This window comes from Salmo salar, chromosome 11 (genome assembly GCF_965601325.2).
Source record: "Salmo salar chromosome 11, fSalSal1, whole genome shotgun sequence".
NCBI classification, from domain to species: Eukaryota; Metazoa; Chordata; class Actinopteri; order Salmoniformes; family Salmonidae; genus Salmo; species Salmo salar.
The window spans coordinates 51,475,153-51,484,768 of NC_138301.1; the positions used below are offsets into that span (position 1 = coordinate 51,475,153).

At 41.5% G+C, this 9,616-nt stretch overlaps 1 pseudogene; it reads left to right on the forward strand.

Annotated features, from left to right (window-relative positions):
• Window positions 1-553: 553 nt before the first annotated feature.
• LOC145858884 (C-type mannose receptor 2-like) lies at window positions 554-8,775 on the forward strand (annotated as a pseudogene).
• Window positions 8,776-9,616: the final 841 nt, after the last annotated feature.

Here is a 9,616-nt window from a genome sequence, read left to right on the forward strand (position 1 = left end):
TGTGGCCTAATTAACCTCTTGTTGCCTATTTCTGTCTACCCCATGGGTGTTTGGGATCTTCTTGCTCGTATCCAATCCCTGGGAACCGAGGTTGGGCCATTTAAGTCAAAACGCGCAGCGGCCCAACCTGCCGGGGACTCCACCTACATTGACGCTATCGGGGTCCCCAGGGGGGTTCCCGACGAATACAAGTTGGTAGACCAAGTGGTTGCTGGGTTTGAATCCTCTATTTGCTGGTGGTGCACAATTAACAAAAATATTGATAGAATAAATTACATCCATTTTAATGTTCAGAAATTGGGTAATTGGACTCAACTGGGATTTGAAGCTATCCACGGCCAATTGAAAGCAACTTCGCTCATGGCTTTCCAAAATCGTATTGCTGTAGATATGCTATTGGCAGAAAAGGGTAACGTATGTACTATCTTCGGGGAACAGTGCTGCACCTTCATTCCTAATAATACTGCTCCTGACGGTAGTTTCACGCTTGCCTTGGAGGGTCTCCGTACTCTCAACGGCAAGATGAAGCGGCACTCGGGGGTGGATACCTCTATGTGGGATTCTTGGATGGATGCGTTCGGTAAATATAAAATGCTGGTATCGTCAGTACTGGTCTCTATTTCCGTCTTTGTCGCAATACTCGTTCTTTGTGGATGCTGTTGCATTCCATGCGCTCGTACTCTTGCTACTAGGCTGATCACCACCGCTATTGACCCTGGTCAGGCTGATAGGGGCCTAATGTTTCCTTTGCTTCAGGTGGAAGACACTGAACCCGAGTATGCATTCGAATAGTTTAGTTTTCACGCCTGCCACGCGGGAGGCCCGGGTTCGGATCCCAGCCCATGCACCATGGGACTAAAATGTAAGAAGATATGTTTTGCCTGGAGAGATACGGTTGCTAGCGTTTGTTTAAGATATAAATGTAACGTTTTGATAGCTTGATTAGTTTAAATTGAAAGGCTAACTAATTAGAAAATAATAGCGAGAGAATTTTGATATAATACGTTCTCTGTTGCTGGAAATGGCATACATAGAAAGAGTTGAATGATGTTATTTTTATAAGTATGGCGATTTACATGGTACATATAAGGACATAGACATTTCATAAGTGTGAAGCCGAAAGAGAGATACAGTTGGAATATTGGTTTTAATCTTGTGATAGAGGAAAGGCAGAACGCTGTTTGAAAAGAGGTAATCGCTGGGCTATGTTTGGCGGGAAAGAAGCGTTTTGTTTTGTGATAAATTCTGGTTATTGATTCGTGGTATTGATTGTTTAGTAACACCAGTGAATTGAACATTGCAAGGAAAAATATCAAGTCATTAAGGTGAATTACAGGTGGAGTTAATTTTATAATTAACTGGGAAGGTGCACATTAAACACAGTTGTGTATAATGGCAGGGTATTCCTAGCAAACAGAATGGGCCGGTTTGCAGACAAACTGAAAGGGTTTTAGGGTTTTAAGCAATCTTGGGTCAAATTGGTTAAATAGTACGTTAAAATATGGGGTTTCATAGATTGAAGTACAGTATTGTATCCAAGGGTAGCGCATGTTCAATTAAGTTTAAAACTAATGATTGGGGGGAGTACAATGGAAGTATAAGCATTTTTAGGTTTTGTTTGTAGTTAACTTTTGGGTTTCTGAATCGGTGTAGTATGAGGAAATGCTGACCAAGTGGTTATTTTATGGAATATGGAGCGCTTAGCTCTTTGGGGAAAAATTCCTAGGGACAGGATATCTTAAAGGGGTAGACACACATGGCAATTTAAAGTTTTATTTTCTGAGTTTTAATTAAACACGTGAAATTCTTTTGATAGGGAATGTTCTGGGAACTTGAGATACGAAATCTAGATAAGGTTATTAGCTTTCATTTGTCTAATGTAGTAAGAAAGAAAAAACGGTTCTGAAAAGGGGTTATGACTTTTTTGACCCCACTGGTGACTTTTCCTTTTGTGGTCTGATCAGCCGCAATGAAAAGCCATTGGATGGTGAATTTAAGGTCATTTGGGATACTAACTTTAAGGAAGCTAGGAGAACTGATAATTATGATGGAGTTAAAGTTCTTAGACACAATTGATAATTTGAACCAATGAGAAGACAAAATGACGAAAAGGGTACAATAATTTTTCTTTGGGGAGTAGTTCAGATTAGTCATTTTGATCTGATTATGTTACGTGAATATCGTTTGATAAGTAGGGGTACTTTTTACATTATCTAGATAAGTTTATTTTCCCTTAGGAAGTCAGCTGTGGTTGTATTTAGTGGAAGAGATTTAACACAACAAGACTGTGGAATTAATATAATAGTAATATTATATTTTGTTGATAAAACAGGTTAATAATGGTAGACTTAAGCCAACAGGACAGGAATATATGACATCTGTAGGGAATCCAGGATTATTGAGGGTATCGAGATAAATGTAAGTAGCTATGTAATAAGACCATGAGACATTTAGTACCCCCTGCACTGCTGAGACCTTGATGGGTTGGAAGTAGAAGGAGGAGAGCATAAACAAGGAAGAGAAGATAAAAGTAACATAGAAGAATTAGATAACGGTTAGTGAGTGGAGACCAGCATAGTTAAATTATAAACAGGTGAGGACAGAAATAACACTGGAGAGACAGAAAAGGCATAAGAATAGAAGATGTTAGGTTCATTTAGTTAGGATATTAATACATGGAGAGACTATCGGCTCCATAGGCATGTATTATAATTATGATTTTAAGTTATGTTTGGTAAAATTCGCTAGGAAAAGATATGATAATTTAGTTGAAAGAAGTTGTTCAATCTTAAAGAAGATAGGACACTTGATAGAGAAATGCACAGGGTAGCTAAGGATGAATGCCCCAGGGAGAATTGTACATGTGGTATATGAAAGGGGGCAATCCTACAAGAGAAGGGCTGACATAAGGATAATTTACTAACCTTACAAAAGACATTGTTAAGAAATGCAGCAAAATTGATACATGGCTTGAGCCATGTATAAATAGGGGGGGTATGGTAGAGCAGGCGATAGAACAGGATAGGATGCTACTAGAACAAAAACATTTTTTTGTAGAATGTCCATTCCAACATTTGGAAATGGACTTATTGAACTATTCAGAATTAAGGGGAAGAAGGGGTGTTTAACAATAACAGATAAGTATAGCAAATGGGTAGAAGTGTTCCCAACTTACTTGGTGGACATGATTATGGTAGCTAGAATATTAGGACAAGATATAATCCCTAGTGTTGATACTGGGATCTATCTCTTTAAATGATGGATGACAGTTTAGCTAATCAGGTAGAGCCTATAGAATGCCAGAGTTAGGGAGAATAGAGATACCAGAACAGGTAGACATAGAAGTTAAAGATATACTAGCAGAGCACATGAGAAGACTGTTTGTTAACCAAACCCGTATGTCCAAGATTTTGTGTTCAACAGGTGAATTACAGGAGAAGGTGATTCACTCAATCCAACCAGGAGACTGGGTGTGGATCCAGTCCCTGAGGAGAAAAGACGGGAAGCAGCCCCGTGGGGAAGGCCCATACCAGGTGCTGTTAAACCATTGCCTTTGCCATTAGAAAAGCTGAGAGAGTCACTTGGGTCCACGTTACCCACTGCAAGGAGGTATGTACACATATGACCACTGCTGATCACACACAGAGTTAGGAGAAGAACCGATACCAACAGGGTCCGGGGGTTACCTCCTTAACGAAGATTTCCTATCCCGACCGTTCATCACTGTGTGTGCTCCTAGAGGTGTGAGTATGGGGTGGTACCAAGCAGAGAGACTAAGGGCAGGAGAGGGTTGACGGTTTTTGGGAAGAGTAGAGACTGAGCTGCATCATAGTCTAATCTTTCTGATACATTCAGATCCAACACCTACGGGTACTAAACATAGGTTACCGTTGTCATTGAGAAGAAGTAAAAGATAAACTATATAATACACTGATGAGTGACGTACAGAATAAGGAATCAAAGAAGATCAAGATGTAGAATTTAAGGTAAACATTAAACAATTTCCTGGGGTAGCAGACAACTTTACAGGAATTGGGGTTGGCCAGATTGTACTCAGCCAACCCACCTCGGTTCACCTAAATTCCGGATGAATACCAGTGTTATAGATACAAAAATGGCACAGAGAATTAAGATGATTTTAATGGCTGGAAAGGTAATTGTTAATATGACTGACTTAGGTTTGAAAGCACAGGAGAAAATGTGTAACCTCATAGCACCTATAACTGATGAAGGGTGGGCTAGTACCAGCAAAGGACGCATACGACAGAAATTACCACAAAGGGTGGTTAGGAATTGCGCCCTGGGGTTATTGGTCTAACCAGTTCGAGTTAGTCATCAGAGGCCAGTTATAGGAGGCTAAAGTAGGCACAGGAGGAGTTTTGACCAGGATGGGAGTAGCTTTACAAGATGGATGCTATTGGCATCCTCAGGGAAGTTCCAGATGAATACAAAGCTATGAATCAAATATGTGAAGGCTTTAACACTACATTATTTTGGTAGTTGACAATAAATAATAATGTGGATTGAATTAATGACATATTTTAATCAACAGAGATTCATGAATGAAACAGGGGATGCAGTAAAGAGGTTCTCTGACCAATTATCCGCCACCTCCCTCATGACCTGGTAAAATAGACTGACTCTCGATAGGTTACGGGCAAAGAGGATGGTGTAGGTAGAATGATTAGGTTCATTGCTGTACGTACATTTTTGATAACACAGATCATGTTTGGGAAATGGAAAAGTGTTGCAAGAACTGTATTATGGGCTGCAAGAGGTTTAATCACCAGAACTCTAGAGAGATGATAACGGAGCAGATGGTGAGCTACGGACCGAGTCAAAGTTCAGATCAATGAGATGACAAGTACCTACCACCGAGCAAGGTGGAGGATTCATTCAAATATGAGGAGCACATGTTAGATGAGACCATCTATTGGGATGCATGAATTAGTTTGAATTTGTGTGAAATTTCTGAATCCAATCAAAATAGATGTGTTATAATGTATGTGAAATATCTAGCAAAACGGGTGGATTGTAATGGAAATGATATGATTTTAATCCCTATTGAGACTTGACAAGCTATCTGCTGAGGTGAGACGTGAAGAGGGGGACTCACAAAATTTGTCTCTGACAAATTTGTGTACTTCCGTTTGTTTGTTTTCACTCCCGCTGTGCCGCAGATTGTTCTTTTTTGTCACGTCTTGCAGACGTGAAGAGGGGGATTTGTAATAAAGATAATCTAACGTTTTACCTAATGATATATAAGGAGGGCATTTGCACAACATGTTTCACAACAGCACACAACAAAATTCCAGAGACATATTGAGCAACCAACTGATACCAATCACGACCACACCTAGAGACAGATGGCTGACTTAAGCCCTAGCCACACGAACTGACCACTGGTGTAAAGAACAACATTCCATGAATATCGAAAGCACCCAGACACGAATTACCAGAAATACACACACACACACACTTAGGTGTGTTGGACTCCGAGGACAAAGGACACTGCCAAGGGCCAATGGGAAGTCGACACCACCTGGAGAGTGGACCGTTCCTCCACTCATCGACCAGTCAGGAGAGCGGACCTACTAGACTCAACGTCAACACACTGTTATTTCATTGTATAAATTGGATGTACACTATGTTTCGGGGCTCTCTCTTCTGCTAGTTCCCTAAGAGCTAAACGAAGGAGTCCGTGCACGCTCAGCCAAATATCTTTGTCTCATAATAAACTGCCTTACTATAAACTGAATCCACCTGGTACAGCGTCTTGACTTGGTCTCCTTCTCAAGTAATTGATCATCAACACTAGCTGGTACATCCACCTAATATACTGGGAATAGCTAGCTGGTACATCCACCTAATATACTGGGAATAGCTAGCTGGTACATCCAGCTGTTATACTGGGAATAGCTAGCTGGTACATCCACCTAATATACTGGGAATAGCTAGCTGGTACATCCACCTAATATACTGGGAATAGCTAGCTGGTACATCCACCTAATATACTGGGAATAGCTAGCTGGTACATCCAACTAATAAACTGGGAATAGCTAGCTGGTATATCCAGCTGTTATTCTAGGAATATCTAGCTGGTACATCCAGCTGTTATACTAGGAATAGCTAGCTGGTACATCTAACTGTTATACTGGGAATAGCTAGCTGGTACAGCCAACTGTTATATTGGGAAAAGCTAGCTGGTACATCCACCTAATATAGTTGGAATAGCTAGCCGGTACATCCAGCTGTTATACTGAGAATAGCTAGCTGGTAAATCCAGCTGTTATACTAGGAATAGCTAGCTGGTACATCCTACTGTTATACTGGGAATAGTTAGCTGGTACATCCAGCTGTTATACTGGGAATAGCTAGCTGGTACATCCAGCTGCTATACTGGTCATAGCTAGCTGGTATCTCCACCTAATATACTGGGAATAGCTAGCTGGTATATCCAGCTGTTATACTAGGAATATCTAGCTGGTATATCCAACTGTTATACTGGGAATAGCTAGCTGTTACAGCCAACTGTTATACTGGGAATAGCTAGCTGGTACATCCACCTAATACACTGGGAATAGCTAGCTGGTACATCTAGCTGTTATACTGGGAATAGCTAGCTGGTACATCCAGCTGTTATACTGGGAATAGTTAGCTGGTACATCCAGCTGTTATACTAGGAATAGCTAGCTGGTACATCCAACTGTAATACTGGGAATAGTTAGCTGGTACATCTTGTGAAGTCTTAGTCCACATATTATGTACATGGAGGACCTGTTGATAGTTCTGCACAGTGTTATTGTAGCTTTAGGCCTATGAGGCCCCAGCAAAAGCAGCATTGTTATGACACAGCTATGGCCAGGAGCCTAACTTTGGTTTCAGATGTGTTATCCTGTCACTACAGTGGTTTCAGATGTGTTATCCTGTCACTACAGTAGTTTCAGATGTGTTATCCTGTCACTACAGTGGTTTCAGAGGTGTTATCCTGTCACTACAGTGGTTTCAGAGGTGTTATCCTGTCACTACAGTGGTTTCAGATGTGTTATCCTGTCACTACAGTGGTTTCAGATGTGTTATCCTGTCACTACAGTGGTTTCAGAGGTGTTATCCTGTCACTACAGTGGTTTCAGAGGTGTTATCCTGTCACTACAGTGGTCTCAGAGGTGTTATCCTGTCACTACAGTGGTTTCAGATGTGTTATCCTGTCACTACAGTGGTTTCAGATGTGTTATCCTGTCACTACAGTGGTTTCAGAGGTGTTATCCTGTCACTACAGTAGTTTCAGATGTGTTATCCTGTCACTACAGTGGTTTCAGATGTGTTATCCTGTCACTACAGTGGTTTCAGATGTGTTATCCTGTCACTACAGTGGTTTCAGATTTGTTATCCTGTCACTACAATGGTTTCAGATTTGTTTTCCTGTTAGATGTGTTATGCTGTCAGTACAGTGGACATTTCCTGCTGTGGACCTCTGTTTGTTCAGAGATGGCAGGGAAATCACACTTCAGGCAAAAACCTACATTTACATATTTCCTGTAAACACATGGAAAGCATTGTTTTTCTTTCTTCCCCTGTCTTCCCAATGTCACATTATGCAAATTACCTTGACCCAGGGCTACGAAAGCCCAAACTTCATTCAAAGCTTCAAATACCATTACGGAAATCAAAACGATTCCATTTATGTAGTTCCTTTAATTACTGACAGTATCTTCAACATTACCACAGCAGCACTGAGCCCTGCACAGATCCCCTGTGGAGAGATTTCCAACAACGTTTTGGATAAATACAGAGGAAGAGCAGCTCCACTCCACACTGACTGAGTACTGGGACATCATGCAGAGGAAGAGCAGCTTCACTGGGCTCCTCATCACTGCTCTGTGTGCAGTGGTCTCCTGTTGTCTGAACAAACAGTTCCACTATGTGAATGAAGGAGGAAAGACCTGGGAAAAGGCTCAGCAGTACTGCAGAGAGAAGTACATTGACCTGGCCTTCATCAGCAACCAAGACGAAGTAGATGAGTTCAATAACATATCAAAAACGGATTATGTTTGGATTGGTCTGTACAGAGATCCCTCTCACCCAACAGAGTGGAAGTGGTCTGGAGGGTGGAACTCATCATTCAGGTTTTGGGAGCAAGGCCAGCCAAACAATCTCAATGGCAACCAGGACTGTGTCGATGTGAAGAACCATGAGATGAATGATAAGCAATACACTGAGCAATATCCCTTCTTGTGCTTTGATCTGAACGTGGTCCTGGTGAAGGAGAACAAGACATGGGAGGAGGCTCTGGATCACTGCAGGGAGCACTACACTGACCTCACCAGCCTGCTGTCTGAGAATGAGCAGCTCCTCGTCCAGAGAATGATGAATTCAAAGGGGGCCCAGACGGACCATTTGTGGACAGGACTGCGCTTCCTGGCCAGCGAGTGGCTGTGGGTGAACGGGGACCCCCTGGAGTACCAGGCCTGGACGGGGGGAGGCTGCCCCACTGCCCTGCGCAACACCTGTATTGTGGGACCCTGGCCAGAGAGGGAGAGCTTTGGGGAACCAGGGGCTGTGAGGAGAGGAGGAACTTCCTCTGCTCCACATGAGGGACTCCTAGCAGAGCCAGGCATTTATACCTTTGGTGATAACTGAAGTAAAAACGGATGAAAGATCAATGTTTACTACTAGCAATAATTTTAATTTAAACATTATTTAACCAGAAAGACCTCTTTCCCAATGTGTGTTCTCTGTTTGAGTATATGTATTCACACTGAATTTAAAACTAAATGTTCATTAAACCTGTAGTTATTAAAATAATGGACATTACTTAGCAGGCACTGTACAACCAACTCTGTTCTACTGTAATACGGTAATAAACACTGTTAGGAAGAGTCCTCTAACTGTCTGTCTTTATAATATGATTCATAGCTAAGGAATTGTAACGGCTGTCGGGAGAGAGAGTAGACCAAGGCACAGCGGAGTTAGTGTTCATCATGATTTTAATTTAATAAAGAACACTACACAAAACAAAACGAGAAAACTGACAGCCAAACAGTCCTGTCAGGTGCAAAACACTCAACAGAAACAATTACCCACAAAACCCAAAGGAAAAACATGCTCCTTATGTGTGACTCCCAATCAGCAACAACGAACTTCAGCTGTGCCTGATTGGGAGCCACACACGGCCCAAAACAAAGAAATACAAAATACTGAGAAAACGAACATAGAACGCCCACCCAATGTAACACCCTGGCCTAACCAAAATAAAGAACAAAAAACCCCTCTCTATGGCCAGGGCGTTACAGGAATACAATAATACACACTGTTAGGAAGAGTCCTCTTTCTGTCTGTCTTTATCATTTGATTCATAGCTAAGGAATACAGTAATACAAACTGTTAGAAAGAGTCATGTTTGTCTGTCTTCATGATTTGATTCATAGCCAAGGAATACAAATCACTTTTTAGAAAGTCTAAAGTATATATTTTTTCTGCATGTTCCTGTAAGAGATGATTTTAGGACGACGATAAAGGAGGAAAGCGGTACTAAGCCATGTCAGGCAGTTATACACAGAGTCCTTCTGAAACCATGAGGAGATCAACATGATGGCTAAAATTTTAGGCCTACATC